At 39.0% G+C, this 17,934-nt stretch overlaps 1 non-coding gene across 1 annotated transcript; it reads right to left on the bottom strand.

The window, feature by feature from the left end:
* Window positions 1–4,148: 4,148 nt before the first annotated feature.
* LOC112781071 (small nucleolar RNA R71) lies at window positions 4,149–4,257 on the bottom strand. Its single transcript, XR_003191868.1, has one exon. It is a non-coding gene; the product is annotated as a small nucleolar RNA R71 (small nucleolar RNA).
* Between the last annotated feature and the right edge of the window lie 13,677 nt (window positions 4,258–17,934).

The raw sequence follows: 17,934 nt of genomic DNA, 5'->3' as shown, positions 1-17,934 counted from the left end.
CCTTGCAAACTTCATTGTCTTAGATATTGGAGAGGATGAGGATGAATGTGTCATCCTTGGAAGACCCTTCTTAGCTAATGCAAAAGCTTTGATTAATATAGCTAAGGGAGAAATGGTTTTCCAATTAGGAGAGGACTACATCTTATTTAAGATGTCCAATCCTAATTCTTCCTCCAGTAAAAAAGGGACAACTGTGCAACACCTAGTGTGCCAACCCTCTCTTTCTGTGCAAATCTCTGTAGAGCCCCCAGACATAAATTCTAAGTTTGGTGTTGGGCAGCCCTCAAAAAGCTCTAAGCATAAAGGTACTAAAAAGAAAGTACCTAAAGGCTGGAAGGACAAGAAAGTCCCTACTGAAGGCCTCTCACCTGGCATGAGAGTTGTCTTCACTAAGAATCCAGTCCTACCACATACTATGAACCGTGTCCTATCTCTAGAGCATGTAGAGCTCATTCATGAGAGGACATGAAGAAAATTCACTGTCAAGGGCAAAAAACTGAGCCCATACTCACCTCCGTAAGGAGCTAAAGGTCAAGTTAGTGACTTTAAAAGAGCGCTTGTTGGGAGGCAACCCAACCTTACTCAATCATATTTATTTTCTTTCATTTTGTTTCATTCTTAGATTCATGATCATGTGCATCAGTCCAGAGACAGAATTCACAGTAGTAAAAACAGAACACTCTAAAAAGAGGTCAAAGTTGAATGCCAGTGAGGAAGTTCTCCTGGGGGTTCAACACCCCGAAAAGGAAGCATTGCTGGCATTGAACGCCAGCCAGGGAGCAGCCCCTGGGCGTTCAAACGCCAGTGCAGAAAAGTAAATAATCTGGAATTTCCTAGCCTCTCAGGACCAAGAGGTCCCACAGAAGCTCCACCTACCCCCACCTTCTTCCCCATTGATCATATTTGCTCGAGGACGAGTAAAACTCTTAAGTTTCGTGTTGCAAAAGGTTTGCTTTGTGACTTCTACCACTCTTAAGTATAGAAGAAGAGGATGGAGCAAACTAGAGAGCATGCACATAAACTTGTGCAGCCGCCTCAACAGAGACAAATGAGTGACATAGAAGAGATTAAGCATTACATCGGATCCTCAAGGAGGAGCACTAGCCACCATTATTCAAGTGGATTCGTTCTCTTTTACCTCTTTTCCTGTTTTATTTTTCTGTTATGTTTTGTCTGTTCTCTTGTTCTAGTTGCATGATCATTTGAAGTGATGTCTTACAAGTTGTAAAATGTTCCATATATCTCTCAAAATCTTGCTTAAATATAAAAAAAATTATTTGAAAAGAATTGAGAGATGCATGAATTTCAAGTTTAATTTAAGATTAGTTTAATTAGTTTGATGTGGTTTCATTTGCTCTTGTTTTCTGAATGTATGATTAAACAGTGCATATTTGAAGTTGAAATTTTAGAATGTTGGCTCTTGAAAGAATAAGGAAAAAGGAAAAGTATTATTGATAATCTGAAAAATCTAACATTAATTCTTGAAGCAAGAAAAAGCAGCAAAAGCAAAAGAAAAAGCATGTTGCAAAAAAAAAAAGAAAAAATGGTAAAAAGAAAAAAATAAAAAGCAGAAAAATCTATTACTGCCCAAAAATGCAGAAAAAGGAGGGCAGATTGAAAAAGCCAATAACCCTTTAAACCAAAAGGCAAGGGTAAAAGGACCTAAGGCCTTGAGCATCAGTGGATAGGAGGGCCCAAAGAAATAAAATCATGGCCTAAGCGGCTAAACCAAGCTGTCCCTAACCATATGCTTGTGGTGTAAAGGTGTCAAGTGAAGAGCTTGAGATTGAGCGGTTAAAGTCGTGGTCCAAAGCAAAAAGAGTGTGCTTAAGAACTCTGGACACTTTTATCTGGGGACTCTAGCAAAGTGATGTGTGAGCATCTTTCCTATCTTTTCCTAGTGAATTTGCATTTATTTTGTTGAGTTTAATTTAGAATTAATTATCTTTTAGCCACTATGGATGCTACTTTGAGTCTTGTGGAATTCTGTTTATTTTAGGTAGCATTTGGGTGGATTTGATGGAGCTTCCACAGAAAAAGAGAAGAAGAATTAAAGGAGATGATAGCGAGGAGTGACGCGTGCGCGTACCTGACGCGTACGCGTGAAAAGTGAAGTTGCACAATGACGCGTGCGCGTACCTGACGCATATGCGTGACACGTGAAGAAGACCATCGACGCGTACACGTGACTGACGCGTACGCATGACATGCGCAACATGCAGAAAATGAAGAAAACACTGATTAATTAATTCTGATTTAAAACTTTATTTTTATTTTAAAATAGGAAAAGATATTATTTTAGTTTTAGAGAATAGATTTTAAATTAATTAGGATTAGCTATAAAAGGGAAAGGAAACTTCCCTTCTAGAGATCCCCACATTATCCCAACATTATTCCATTCCAATTAGTTAACTTTCCATTCCACCTCAGCCCAATTTACAATCCTAGTTTTCCACTCTGAACCATGAGCAACTAAACCTCCACTGTTAAGGTTAGGAGCTCTGTCTATTGTATGGATTGATACTATTTTTTTCTATTTTAATTCATGTCTTGATTTATATTTCAAGAATTGTTTTCGTTCTTTATCTTATGAATTTGGGTGGAACGGAAGTATGACCCTCTTTCTAATTGAGTTCTTGTATAACTTGGAAAAGCTCTTTACTTGAACAACAGCTTGAAAACATATTCTCCTAAATTTCTAATTATCTGAACTTAACGGGATACGTGACATATAATCCTCTTATATTTGGGTAATTAGGATTTTTGTGGCATATAAACTAGAATTGAACTTCACCTTCTAATTGGAATTAAGTGACCAAGGAATTGGCGGTTGATGAATTTTAGAGGAGACTAGAAAGGTCTAAGGAATTAGGGTATAGTCACATATAGTTTGCCATGAATTAAATCCTGCATCATTAAAATAAATTAATAAGAAAAGTCAATCCGGAAAATAGATAACTCTAAAGACTTAACTGCTTTCTCCATATTTTATTCCCAACTTATTTATTTGCCTGTCTTCTGATATTCTGAATTTACTGTTTAATATTTTTAAACTCTCAAACACTCTTTTCTGCTTGCCTAACTAAGTAAATTAATCAATCATTGTTGCTTAGTCCTTCAATCCTCGTGGGATCGACCCTCACTCACCTGAGGTATTACTTGGTACGACCCGGTGCACTTGCCGGTTAGTTTGTGGTTATAAATTCTGCAACAAGTTTTTGGCGCCGTTGCCGGGGATTGATAGTGATTAACAACTATTAGTTGTTTGATTGCTTAGATTAGGCGTTTTAATTTTAATTTTATTTGAATTTTTCTTATTATTTTTGGAAAAAAATAAAATAAATAAATAAATAAATAGCATTAATATTTTCCTTAATTTCTGAAATTAAGTTTGGTGTCCCCTAGTTATTTTTATTTCAATTTTTTCCTGTTTATTCTCCCTGTTAATTTTCGAAATTTTTTTTGTCTTATTTCAGTTATCATTTTCAAAATTTTTTTGTTTTATTTATTTAGTATATCTATTTTATTATTTTACATAGGTTACCTCACTAGGAATTCTCAGCACTCTAACGTAGAGATTCCCATCTTTTCTTATTTTCTGTTTGTTTATGCGCAGGAACAGAGACAAGGAACATCTCTTAGACTTTGATCCAGAACCTGAAAGAATTTTCAGGTGGCGTTTACAACAAGCAAGACTTTACCAGGTTGCATAATCCACTATGGATCCTAATAATGCTGTTAATGCCAATGTGGCAAATCGGAATGAGAATGATCAACAAAGGAGAGTTCTTGGCTCTTACTCTGCTCCTACTACAGATCTTTATGGAAAAAGCATTGTGGTGCCTCCTATAGCTGTGAACAACTTTGAGTTGAAGCCACAATTGGTCACCCTGGTGCAACAAATCTGCCAGTATCATGGTCTTCTCCACGAAGACCCAAATCAATTTATTTCTAACTTTCTGTAAATTTGTGATACTGTGAAGACAAATGGAGTGAACCCAGAGGTGTACAAACTCATGCTCTTCCCGTTTGCTATGAGGGATGGAGCAAAGCTATGGCTAGATTCCCGACCCAAGGAGAGTTTGGATACTTGGAACAAGGTTGTTACTGAGTTTCTTACTAAATTTTTCCCACCAAAGAAGCTGACTAAGCTTAGAGTGGAGGTTCAGACCTTCAGGCAGAAGGATGGTGAAACTCTTTATGAAGCTTGGGAGAGGTACAAGCTACTGACTAGGCAATGCCCTCCGAACATGTTCTCCAAAAGGACCCAACTAGATATCTTTTATGAAGGCTTGGGTGAAATGTCCAAGATGTGCTTAGATAATTCTGCAGGTGGTTCATTGCAGAAGAAGACACCGGAGGAGACTATTGAGCTAATTGAATTGGTTGCTAGCAACCAATATTTATACTCATCTAACAGGAATCCTGTGAACTCAGAGACTTCTCAGAAGAGAGGTGTGTTGGAAATGGAATCTGTTAATGCTATTCTTGCTCAGAACAAGCTTATGTCTCAGCAAATAAATTTACTTACTCAGTAGATGGGTGGCATGCAAGTCTGAGCTATCAACACTCAAAATCAACCTCAAGAGGTCTCTTATGACATGACAGGTAATTTTGTGCAAAATGATAATTATGGTTATGCTCAATCCTCTTCTGAACAGTTCAATTACATGGGGAGTGCTCCTAGAAACCCCAATAATAATCCCTATTCTTAGACCTACAATCAGGGGTGGAGAGAGCAACCTCAGAGGCCACAGAATTTTAATAATAATTCTCAGGGTGGTTTTCAACAGAAAAATTTTAATAACCACCAGTTTCAGTCATCTCAGCAAGCAACTTCTCAGCCCCAGCAGAATAATGATTTGAAAGCAATATTGACAAGTTTTAGACAGGAAACCAGAGCATCAATCAAGAACTTGGAGATTCAGATGGGTCAATTAGCTATAAAAGTTAATGAAATTGATCAAAGGACCACTAATAGCCTTCCTGGTAACACAATTCCAAATCCAAGAGAGGAATGCAAGGCTATCACCTTGATAAGTGGACAAGTGACAAGTACAGAAGCACAAGTTAATAAGGAGCCAGTTGAAAAAGAAAATTGCAAGGTTGTTCAATTGAGAAGTGGTAAAGTAGCTGGCTCTGAGACCAAGGTCAATGGAGAGTTAGTTGAAAAAGAAGCTTCAGATGAGAAAAAGGAAGAAGTAGAGTACGTCCCTCCAAAGCGTGCAGACAACCCATTCACAAACTCTCTTGACACTTATCCTACATTGCCAAAAGCTCTTGAGTACAAGCCTAAAATGCCATATCCTCAGAGACTTCAAAAGGAGACCAAGGACAAACAGTTTTCAAAGTTCTTGGAAGTCTTCAGAAAGTTGCAAATCAATATTCCTTTTGCTGAGGTTTTGGAGCAAATGCCTCTCTATGTCAAGTTCATGAAGGAATTGTTGTCAAAGATGAAGCCTTTAAAGGGAGATGAGTGATGAGTATTTTGGTGAAAAATAAATTTCTCCCAAAACACACAAATCTAACCGGCAAGTGTACCGGGTCGTATCAAGTAATAAAAACTCACGGGAGTGAGGTCGATCCCACAGGGATTGAAGGATTGAGAAATTTTAGCTTAGTGGTTAATTTAGTCAAGCGAATCAAGATTTGGTTGAGTGTTTTGTGATTTGCAGAAATTAAATTGCATGGAAGTAAAGAGAACAGGGAATTAAAGTGCTGAATCGTAAAGAACAAGAAATTAAATAGCAGAAACTTAGAATGCAAGAAATGTAAATTGCGGAATCTTAAAGTGCAAGAAATATAAACGGATGGAATTGTAAAAGGAATTGGGGATTGGATTTGCAGAATTTAAACAAGGAAAATTAAATTGCATCAAGCAGAGAAGTAGAAGAAGGTTTGGGTTAGATTGGATCTTGAAGAAGAAAAGTAAATGAACATGAAAACAGTAAACAGAAAATGTAAAATTGGGAAATTAGATCTCAGGACCCAGAGACTAGAAAACCAAGTCTAGATCTCAATGCCTTCCTAGATCCAACAAGAAATTGAAATTGAAATTCAAAGAAAGTGGATGAAGAGCAATTAACAGAACTTGAAATTTAATCAAGCAGTAAATAAAGCAGTGAGATCCAAGGTTGAGATTGAAACAGAATTTCTTCAATTCTCCCACCCAAAATCCAAGACAATTGTAATTGAAATTGAAAGCAATAAAACTGAGAGGAAGAGAAGTGAATTCTCCTTCCCCAAGACAAAGAAATTAAAGATCACTCAATATCCAAGGCTCTCCGAAAACTATTATGAAAATTCCAAAAAAAGCTCTCCGAAGAACTTGAATTCTATCCTATTTATACACTTTCTTCAAATGATCTTCAAGCCTTGAGTTGGGCCTTTGCTCTTGGTGGAATTGGGTTGAAAGAGGCCTTGGTTGATTGCTCTTGAAGTTTGGAGAATAACCAAAGTGAACCAATTGAACCGGTTTAGAGTTTTGCAAAAGTTGGACCAAAAGTTTGAGCAAAAGTTAGGGGGCTAACTTTTGCCCAAACTTTTCATATCAGCAGCTATACCCATCTGATACCAACGTTGGTGCCAAAGTTAGGGGTCTAACTTTGGCCCTAACGTTGGCCTTACCTTGTGCACTTGTGGCGCCAACGTTAGCCACCAAGTTAGGGGTCTAACGTTGGCGCAAACTTTTGGTACCCAGGGAGTGATTTTCATCATGCCAACGTTAGCCTCCAAGTTAGGGGCTAACTTTTCACCCAAAAGTTTGTGCAAAAGTTTGAGGCTAACTTTAGGTCCAGCTTTTTGCTTCCTGGTTCAATTTCACTTATTCCATTGTCTTCTCTTTACTCCTAGCTATTCCTTTTTTGCTTCAACCTTTCTCCAAGCTTTCCTCACCTATCATTAATCAACCAAACACATCAAAGCTATGCTTAAAATCATGAGATATTCATTCTTTCATAATATGTGACAATTATAGTATAAAACCTCATGAAATAGCATGAATTCATACATGGTTGATTAAATCAAAGGAAACATGAACATCTAGCTAATTGGCTTGCTTGTAGCTCAAGAAAGTGCATAATTCTAATGAAAACAAAAGAAAAAGACTAGTTAAAATAGGCTAAGATGACTTGTCATCACAACACCAAACTTAAAGCTTGCTTGTCCCCAAGCAAGAAAAGATTTATTGAGAAGAAAGAATGAAATGGAAGAGGATGTTCATGCTGGCAGAGTATTATTGATAGTTCATGGGGTTTTGTGTGGATATGTAAATACTCACTTCTTACTGACTCCTAGGCCTAGAAAGTCTCCTTCAAGCTTCAAGTAACATACTGCTATGACCTCTCATTATTCCTTTATCCTTGGCTATTACTTTGTTTATAAGCTTTATTTGAGTGTCATGTGTAGCAAGTTCATTTTCTTTTCTTTATACTTGACACATTATTCACCATAGATACTTGGCTCACATTCCTTCTTAAAACATTGATGCCCAGCACCTCTTTGGGTTACTAAATGCCTTGTAGTTAGGTTGCTCTTGATAGTGGACTTTCAGCTGATGATCCCGGATTAGTTAACCCAAGTCACCGAGTGTTGATGCACTCCTAAGAGCTTACTAATCCAAGCAGATCCTAGTACAAAGACATCACAGGCATATATTTTAAAGTCCAAGCTATTGGTGTCCAGCTTTGTTTCTTTTTTTTTCCTTTTGTTCTGCCACTTTTTGGCTATCTCTTTTCTTTCCTTCTTTTTGTTTTTCTTTCTAACCAAGGAATTTTTTTTATTTAATTGAGATTCATAGACAGTAGGCCACTCTTTACTTAGAAAGAGATATCCTAGCTCTTTATTCACTAAAAGTGAGCTATTATACAACCACACACATACCACCACTTACTTTTATTCTACTTCTATCTAACAGAGATCATCTTGCTTCACATTCAAACTTTTCTTTTATTGAACTTAAAGATGCAGGGGACAACACATGCTTCTTGTCAAGTGAAAGTAAACACACAAGCACACACATAAACTAGCCTACTTATTTTAAAAGAAACAAACATAATGCAAAGACTTTTAATTAAAAAGAACTACTTAAAGATGCAAAGACAACTTAGAACAGATAGAATGCATGCTTTTTTCTTTGTAGTGATGAACAAGGAGCAAGTCCACCTTTCATTTGTCATGCTTTTTCTTTCTCCTTTCATACACTTGGCTGCTAGTGTTCCCACCATCCGTGTTTGGTGTCTCTTGGACTCGCCAGAATCCAGCCTTATTCATAGCCTCCTCTACTCTATCTTCAAGTCTCATAGCATTGCCTACCTCTACCTCACTTCTCTTTTTGAAGAATTCATCAAACGTTGGGAAAGTCGGATCCATGTTGTGCAAATGTTCTCCAATATAGTTCAGTTTGATTTGGCTATTGATGTTGTAATCGGCTTGTACTCCATACCTTGCATCTTGGAGTGTTGTGAACTCTTTGAGAGCCCTCAAATTTTCAGCTTGCATTTGTTCCAACTTTCCAAAAGATTCATGAGATTGAAAAGCATGTTCTTCTTGCATCACAAGGAATCTTGACTCGAATTCACTTTGTTTGTTCATTATTCTTAGTTCCCTTTCTTCTTGTGCTTGTTGGTTTTTCATGTACAGAGAATGGTATTCCTCTTGCCTTTCTTGGATTCTCGTGTACTGTTGTGACAATTTTCCTATTGCTTCTTGCATTTGAGTCATATCCATATTGCCATGTGGGAAAAAGTGTGGCTGTTCCTCCTCCTCTTGTGGCTCTTCTTCTATGTGTGGCTCATCTTCTTCCATTGGTTCTTCTCTTTCCCTTCTTTCATGTGGTCTTCGGCCTTGATGTGCTTCAAGGGGCATCATCATTCGTTCAATGGTTATGGGCATGCCTTGACTTAACCACATTGGATTCTCCTCTTCCATTGGAACTTTAGCCTTTGCACACAACCTCCAAATGGTACTCGGATAGTACAACCAAGATCCGGCCAAATTCTTTTCAGCCAGCTTTTGAATGTCTTTTGCAAGGATTTCATGAACTCTTATCTCTCCTCCCACAATGATGCAATGCAGCATCACGGCTCTCTCCCTGTTAACTTCTGAGGTGTTCACTGTGCCCAGAATTGATCTTTTCATTAACTCATACCATCCTTTTTCTTCCGGGGTGAGGTTACATCTCTTCAGGTACTTATATCTGTTCTTGTTATCTCCTTCCCACTCTGAGTTCTCCAAACAAATGTCTCTCGCAATCTCCTCATAATCCTGATCCTCATTCAATCTTTGTTGGTATCCCGGTTCACTAAAGCGGACTGACTTTAGTTTCAAGACTTTCTTGATTGCATCCGGGCTAAAGTCTACTTCCACCCCCCGCACATAGCTCTTGTACGTTGGGGGCTCACGCATGTCAAGCCTTGGGACATTTGCATAGAACTCTCTTATGATATTGGCATTGATTCGGATGGCTGGTGATGCAAGTTCCTCCCACCTCCTCTTCCGAATTTTGTCCTTCATTTTTTGACATCTATCATCCGGCAACAAGAATGGAATTTCAGGATAGATTCTTTTCTCGTTCATCCATTGAATTTGCATTTGATGAAACCAAGACTTGAATCTCCGTTGGTCATATTCATGTGTGTCTTCCTCTACCATGGGATCTTTCCCTTTTCTTCGTTTGGTTCTTGAGGAGGAGGCCATGATCACTTGGTTGGTTGAGTCTTGTGAGGTTAGAAGGAGTGTGAAGAATGTTGGAGAGTTTGATGTGTGTTTGGAGCAAAAGGAAATTAAGACCGAACGTGCTATGACAAGAAATGATGAAGAGAAGTTTAAATGGTTGGAGTTTAAAGTAAGAGAAATGTTGTACAGAGCTTGTTATGTTGAGGAGTGATGAAGGGAGTGATGTTTCCAAGGTTGGAGTGATTCAGTCATGTGCATAGCTTGAAGGTGGTATGCTTTTAAATGAGCAATGAAGGGCTGGGATGCAATTAGACTTATGGAGATCAAAGGTATGCATGTAAGGATGAATGAAGACAAAGTTTGCTCCTTCCCTTGCCTTTGCCGTGATCATTCTCAAGGAGTGGCAGATTTCTTTTTCGAGGCATGTGATGGGATTTTGTCCTCATGCTATGCTTTCCTTTGTCTTGTCTTTTTCTTTGAAGATTCTTTGACCTCCTAGTCACCACAACAAGACAACATACATTAGTTTTATCCAACCGTAGCAAGGGTGTTCTTTTTATTAATACTATGTGAACCATCAATTCTTATATCATTTGAACCGTGACACTCTCTTTTGAGGACACCAAACTTAATATTTGGTCATATATAAAGAAAATGAGTATCTTCCTCCAATTAGTGAGATTCAAATGTTAAATGTTCATAAGAATTGTTTTCATCATACTTTCTTTTTCTCCCTTTTTTTTTTCATGAAGGATCAATTGTATCCCTAAATCGGTGCATCAAGGTTTGATGAACACCAAACTTGTTTCTTGTCAAAGGGTACATCACAATTAATGCCTTCATTACCGGAAAAGAATTTTTCCATTTATAAAATTTTGGAAAACAACAATTGTATGATTATTGATGCATGAGTTTCTACTTTTCATGAAGCTATGTGGACACCAAACTTAGTGTTTGGCCATATGCTTTGTCAAGATACTCCAAACATGCAAAATGGAATTATTTGTAACATTGGTTTAGTGTGCTTGAAGGCACACCAAACTTAGCATATGTTTCAAAATAGTGCATGCAATCAATGGACATGTTCATGAAAAGAGAAAAGAATTCATGCTCAATTGATCATAACTTATTGAATTTAAAATGACATGAATCTTAAAGCATGGGTTGCCTCCCATGGAGCGCTCTTTTATTGTCATTAGCTTGACATTGAGGCTTTCTTTTATGGTGGTTGGTGCTTGTAGGGCCTCAATTTGTCTCCTCTGACCGTGATCCTCTTCTTTGTTCTCTGGTGTTCAATTTCAGCATGCTCTAATGAGAGTATGTTGCTGACAGTGTAGTAATCCTCAGTTTGTTGAGTTGCCCCCAGCTGTTGATATATCAGTTGCACTTTGTCACCTTTGGAAAGCCCCTCTGTTGGAGTCTTTCTATTCTTCCAACCCCTTTTTGCTTTGTTTCTGCGTTTCATCTTTCCTTTTGTTGATCTTTCTTTTCTGGCCGTAGGCTTTCCTTGGGGGCCTCTCTTTTCAGTGGCTAATACTCTAATATCCTCTTGGGTTTCTTCATCAGTCTACACAATCCTTAGCATTGGGATGTTGCTGTGACCTTCCTGGTCATTTTTCATATAGTCTTTCTTCTCCTTGCTAAATTGTGCCTCTGGTAATACTTTTAGAGTGACACTCTGGTCATGCATCCTGAGAGTTAATTCCCCTTCCTCTACATCTATGATAGCTCTAGCAGTGGCCAAGAATGGCCTTCCCAGTATAACAGAGTCACCATCATCATCGTTTGATTCTAGAACCACAAAATCAGCAGGGTATATAAAACTGTCCACCTTGACTAAAAGATTTTCAATTACACCCCTGGGGTATACCATTGACTTGTCTACCAGCTCCAGAGACATTTGTACTGGTTTGACCTCCTCTATATGCAGCTTTTTCACCAAGGAGGATGGTATTAAGTTAATACTTGCTCCAAGATCGCACATTGCTTTAGTGATGGTCAATTCCCCAATGGTGCAAGGCAACAGGAAGCTCCCTGGGTCCTCAAGCTTGGGAGGAAGCCCCTTTTGAATCAAGGCCCTGCATTCCTCAGTAATCATTATGGTTTCTTTCTCATCCCAGCTTCTTTTCTTGTTGACAAGCTCCTTCAAGAATTTGGCATACAGGGGCATTTGCTCAAGTGCTTCAGCCAAGGGGATATTGATTTCCAGCTTCTTAAAAATCTCAAGAAATTTGTGAAAATGCTGGTCTTTAACCTCTTTGTTAAACCTCTGGGGATATGGCAGTGGAGGTGTGATGCTCTTTCCTATTTGCTGTTGTCCCTGGATTACTTTCTTTGAGCTATGTAGCTGGTTGTCCTTCTCTTTAAGTTTCTCAGTGCTTTTGTTTGGCATCACAACTTGCTCCTTAGCTTCATCGTCCTTTGCTTGCTTCTCATCCTCTGTTGGTTCTTTTATGCTCTCTGCTTGCTTCTGTGTAGTGTCATTGTTGCTTATCAATGTTCTCCCGCTTCTTAATTGTATTGCCTTGCATTCCTCCTTGGGATTTGGGATTGTGTCACTGGGCAGTGAGTTTGAAGATCTCTCAACAGATACTTGCTTGGAGAGTTGCCCAATCTGTCTCTCTAGGCTCTTTAATGATGCTTCATGGTTTTTGTTTGTTATTTCCTGGTGTTTCATCATTTTTTCTATCAAGGTCTCTAAGTTGGTGAGTCTTTGAAGTTCAGGTGGTGCTTGTGGTGGGTTGTGAGATGTGGGTGGTGGATGATAGGCATTTTAGTTGGTGGGTTGGTTATTGGATTGGTACTGGTTGAGATTAGGGTAGTTGTTTTGAGGTTTTCTGTATGTGTTTTGGTTAGTCTGCTGATGGTTGTAGTTTTGGTTGTTTCTTGGGTTGTTTTGATTTGAATTCCTCTGCCATGGGTGTTGGTTTTGGTTGTGAGTGTCTCCCCATCTGAGGTTGGGGTGATTTTTCCATGAGGGGTTGTAGGTATCACCATAGAATTCATTTGGATTTGAATGCATGTACTGGACTTGTTCCTATTGTTGCTCCTCTTGGATTTCTTCATTTTGCCCCCATGTGGCTGATGGTTGGCTAGTGTTAACTGTTGCAACTTGGAGGCCATCAATCCTCTTGGTCATTTGCTCAAATTGTTGTTGAATTTACTGCTGCATTAATTTGTTTTGAGCCAGGATTGAATCCACTCCTTCTAGTTCCATTACTCCTCTCCTTTGTGATGGTTGGCGGCCTCTTTGATGAGCAAAGAAATATTGGTTGTTGGCCACCATATCAATGAGTTCTTGAGCCTCTTCTGCAGTTTTCATGAGTTGCATGGAACCTCCAGCTGAATGATCCAAAGCTTCCTGGGATTTCAGTGTTAAGCCTTCATAGAAGTTCTGCAGCTTCTCCCACTCATTAAACATGGCAGGGGGACATTTCCTGATTAGAGCCTTATACCTCTCCCATGCCTCATAGATGGGTTCAGCCTCCATTTGTGTAAATGTTTGTACCTCAGCCTTCAACCTTATAATCCTCTGAGGTGGGTAAAACTTGGCAAGAAGCTTGGTTACCAAATCATCCCAGTTATTGATGCTGTCCCTTGGAAAAGATTCCAACCATTGAGTGGCCTTGTCCTTGAGAGAAAATGGGAATAGCATCAGTTTGTAACTGTCAGGAGGCACTCCATTAGTTTTGATAGTATTGCATATCCTCAAGAAAGTGGATAAATGTTGGTGTGGGTCCTCAAGTGGTCCTCCACCAAAAGAGCAATTGTTCTGAACCAGAGTGATGAGTTGTGGCTTGAGTTCAAAATTGTTAGCATTGACATTTGGAGCCAAGATGCTGCTCCCACAATGTCTAGGATTTGCAAAGGTATAGGAAGCCAAAACTCTCCTCTGGGGTGGGTTGTCATTGTTGTTGTCTGCTCCACCTGGTGGATTGGTTGAATGTTCCTCCATCTCTTGGAATTCTTCGTCTGATTCCTCTTCTCCAACAATATTTTTCCCTCTTTCAGCTCTTCTTAACCTCCTGAGAGTTCTTTCGTCTTGTTCATGAAAATTGGGTATGGTTCTTCTTGTACCTGACATACAAGCAGAGCATGAGAAATGCACAAAACCAGTGACACTTCAATCTACTGCTAGATTGAAGTGTTAGTTAGTTTAAGCAAAAAATCAAACAGTTAGTGGGTTAATCAAAATTAAAGAGAAAGTGCTTGATCTAGATTACCACCTCACTTAATCATTGTCAATCTAATCAATCCCCGGCAACGGCGCCAAAAACTTGATGAGTATTTTGGTGAAAAATAAATTTCTCCCAAAACACACAAATCTAACCGGCAAGTGTACCGGGTCGTATCAAGTAATAAAAACTCACGGGAGTGAGGTCGATCCCACAGGGATTGAAGGATTGAGCAATTTTAGCTTAGTGGTTAATTTAGTCAAGCGAATCAAAATTTGGTTGAGTGTTTTGTGATTTGCAGAAATTAAATTGCATGGAAGTAAAGAGAACAGGGAATTAAAGTGCTGAATCGTAAAGAACAAGAAATTAAATAGCAGAAACTTAGAATGCAAGAAATGTAAATTGCGGAATCTTAAAGTGCAAGAAATGTAAATGGCTGGAATTGTAAAGGGAATTGGGGATTGGATTTGCAGAATTTAAACAAGGAAAAGTAAATTGCATCAAGCAGAGAAGTAGAAGAAGGTTTGGGTTAGATTGGATCTTGAAGAAGAAAAGTAAATGAACATGAAAACAGTAAACAGAAAATGTAAAATTGGGAAATTAGATCTCAGGACCCAGAGACTAGAAAACCAAGTCTAGATCTCAATGCCTTCCTAGATCCAACAAGAAATTGAAATTGAAATTCAAAGAAAGTGGATGAAGAGCAATTAACAGAACTTGAAATTTAATCAAGCAGTAAATAAAGCAGTGAGATCCAAGGTTGAGATTGAAACAGAATTTCTTCAATTCTCCCACCCAAAATCCAAGACAATTGTAATTGAAATTGAAAGCAATAAAACTGAGAGGAAGAGAAGTGAATTCTCCTTCCCCAAGACAAAGAAATTAAAGATCACTCAATATCCAAGGCTCTCCGAAAACTATTATGAAAATTCCAAAAAAAGCTCTCCGAAGAACTTGAATTCTATCCTATTTATACACTTTCTTCAAATGATCTTCAAGCCTTGAGTTGGGCCTTTGCTCTTGGTGGAATTGGGTTGAAAGAGGCCTTGGTTGATTGCTCTTGAAGTTTGGAGAATAACCAAAGTGAACCAATTGAACCGGTTTGGAGTTTTGCAAAAGTTGGACCAAAAGTTTGAGCAAAAGTTAGGGGGCTAACTTTTGCCCAAACTTTTCATATCAGCAGCTATACCCATCTGATACCAACGTTGGTGCCAAAGTTAGGGGTCTAACTTTGGCCCTAACATTGGCCTTACCTTGTGCACTTGTGGCGCCAACGTTAGCCACCAAGTTAGGGGGCTAACGTTGGCGCAAACTTTTGGTACCCAGGGAGTGATTTTCATCATGCCAACGTTAGCCTCCAAGTTAGGGGCTAACGTTGGGGCTAACTTTTCACCCAAAAGTTTGTGCAAAGAGTTTGAGGCTAACTTTAGGTCCAGCTTTTTGCTTCCTGGTTCAATTTCACTTATTCCATTGTCTTCTCTTTACTCCTAGCTATTCCTTCTTTGCTTCAACCTTTCTCCAAGCTTTCCTCACCTATCATTAATCAACCAAACACATCAAAGCTATGCTTAAAATCATGAGATATTCATTCTTTCATAATATGTGACAATTATAGTATAAAACCTCATGAAATAGCATGAATTCATACATGGTTGATTAAATCAAAGGAAACATGAAAAACTAGCTAATTGGCTTGCTTGTAGCTCAAGAAAGTGCATAATTCTAATGAAAACAAAAGAAAAAGACTAGTTAAAATAGGCTAAGATGACTTGTCATCAATGAGACAGTGGTCCTGACTAAGGAATGTAGTGCTATCGTTCAGAATAACATGCCAAGGAAGATGCCGGATCCATGGAGCTTCTAAATTTCATGCACCATTGGGAGCACAACCTTTGAGAAAGCATTATGTGATCTGGGAGCAAGCATCAATTTAATGCCCTTGTCTGTGATGAAGAAGTTGCAAATTCAAGAGGCACAACCCACAGGGATAGCATTACAGATGGCAGATAAATCTATGAAGCCTGCAAATGGATTAGTGGAGAATATCTTTGTCAAAATGGGTAAGTTCTTCCTCCCAGCAGATTTTGTGATTCTTAACACAGGGGAGGATGAGAATGCCTCTATAATCCTAGGAAGATCTTTCCTAGCCACGGGGAGAGCTCTAATTTATGTAGAAGTGGGTGAATTAGTGCTCAGAGTGCATAATGAGCAACTGGTCTTTCATGTCTTCAAAGATATACATTTAGCAGGTAAAGAAGAGAGGTGCATGCAGACTGAGCTTATTGATCCAAACCTTCAAGAACCCCCTGAATACGGACAGCAGAATCTGCAGCTCAAACCTCCTTTGGTGACAATCAATAAAATTTCTCCTGATATCAAACCTAAGTTTGGTGTCAGAAATGCATCATTCACCAAGGAAGAGGTTCCCAAAAAGAAGAAAATACCCAGGGGATGGAGAAACAAAAAGATCCCCACTGAAGGTTTCTCCCCAGGAATGAAGGTGGTGTTGACTAGAAATCCAGTATGGATTTATACAATAAACAGAATCCTCTCTCTAGAGCATATTGAGCTAATTTATGGAGACACAGGAAAGAAGTTCAAAGTAAGGGGTGAAGAGATGAGCCCCTATGATCCTCCTCCTTAGAGGAGCTGACCGTCAAGCTAGTGACGGTAAAGAAGCGCTTGTCGGGAGGCAACCCGATAATTTCGTATCCTTAGTTATTTTTCGTAGTAGTAGTTTTATTACTTATTTTATTTTTATTGAGTTTTTATTGTTTTTCTGTTCATGCAGCTATTTTATAACAGGAACCGAACAATTCAGGCGACATATAAAAAAAAAAAGACGAGCACACGACGCGCAAGCGTTGCTGACCCGTACGCGTCATATGTGTGTGTATGAAAAATAACAGTGAACAGAGAGTTGAGCGGAAGTGGAGATGAAACTATGTTTTACGGACAAACAAGCCCACGCGTACACGTACCTCATGCGTGCGCGTCGTTTGCGCTTTTAGCCACCCATGCGTGCGCGTCCCTGACGCGTACGCGTGACCCTAAAAATCGGCGTCAATGAGTGTTTGGGCAGAGAGTTGTGATGGCTTGGTGCTGGAAGGGTGCTAGAGGCATAAACTTCATCACGCGTACGCGTCCCTAACGCGCGCGCGTTCTTTCCAAAAATAGCCATCCACGCGTGCATGTGCATGACGCGCACACGTCATATGAGAATTTTGGTTCCCAGGCCACGCGAACAGAGAGTTGTACGTGCGCGCGGCCGCCTTCGCGTGATTCGCCCAAACCAAGGGCACGTGTACGCGTGCCAGACGCTTTCGCGTCACTTTCAAAAAAATTAGGGCGACCCACGCGTACACGTGCTGTACGCGTACATGTCGCCTGCGCCGCACACCTTCACTTGCGTGCCGTCCAGTTTTAATTTTCATTCTCTTTCCCTCCCAAATCCTAATTCTCTCTTGATCTTTTATCCTTTTATTCCTCTTTCCTCATAATATTTGTTTTTGTTTTCAGTTCTTCTTTGCTTGCGGACAAGCAAACCTTTAAGTTTGGTGTTGTCGCTTCGCTTATGGCTTTTCTATTTATTTTAATAGCACCAAAGGGAGATGAATGTTCTTCATGGAGGAATGAGATGGCCACTACCATAACTGAGATGGTTGAATTCCTTTTATTCTATATTTCTTCCCGCTCTTAATGTGTTATGTTCCGGTTTTTTTGCTATTTTGTCTCATTTACTGCATGATCCTTTATTAGATAAATTCCTAGGTTTTAGTTTAGTTCTGTTATTTTCAATAATTTCTGTTAGTTACTTTAATTCTGAAAGGTGTCTTATATATTGCCCACTGAGCTTGAAATAAAAAAGAAAGAAGAAAATATGTAATGCATGAGAAATTGAGTTTAATTTTTAGGGTAGTCTTGTAACAACCCCGGTTTTCGAGAACGCGAATCTTTTCTGAAAGTACGGATTTCTCCGGAAGATCAATAAGGGGAAAACCTTTGATATATCATCAAGTATCTCAATCTTCATTGTCATTATGTCATCTTTAAGTTAGAACCTTTTCCGAGACAAGCTCGATAA

This window comes from Arachis hypogaea, chromosome 19 (assembly GCF_003086295.3).
Source record: "Arachis hypogaea cultivar Tifrunner chromosome 19, arahy.Tifrunner.gnm2.J5K5, whole genome shotgun sequence".
Taxonomy (NCBI): domain Eukaryota; kingdom Viridiplantae; phylum Streptophyta; class Magnoliopsida; order Fabales; family Fabaceae; genus Arachis; species Arachis hypogaea.
The sequence above is the reverse complement of the archived record's forward strand: the minus strand, read 5'-3'. Positions and strand labels throughout refer to the sequence as shown.